The sequence below is a fragment of the Terrapene carolina genome, unplaced genomic scaffold, assembly GCF_002925995.2.
Source record: "Terrapene carolina triunguis isolate 2854851 unplaced genomic scaffold, T_m_triunguis-2.0 Scaffold51485, whole genome shotgun sequence".
Lineage (NCBI taxonomy): Eukaryota > Metazoa > Chordata > Testudines > Emydidae > Terrapene > Terrapene triunguis.
In genome coordinates this window covers 1-226 of record NW_020715836.1, presented here as the reverse complement: position 1 = coordinate 226, position 226 = coordinate 1, and positions in this window count along the sequence as shown.

Below are 226 nucleotides of genomic sequence, written 5' to 3'. Positions count from 1 at the left end.
CCCCCTCGTGTCTCTGGGTCCCCTCTCACTGGTGTCTCTCCCCCAGCTGCGGGCAGTGCATGAGCAGCTCCCTGCCCTGTGCAGGGTTCGGCTTAGCAGCCCCCTCGTGTCTCTGGGTCCCCTCTCACTGGTGTCTCTCCCCCAGCTGCGGGCAGTGCATGAGCCGCTGGCTGCCCTGTGCAGGGTTCGGCTTAGCAGCCCCCTCGTGTCTCCGGGTCCCCCCTCA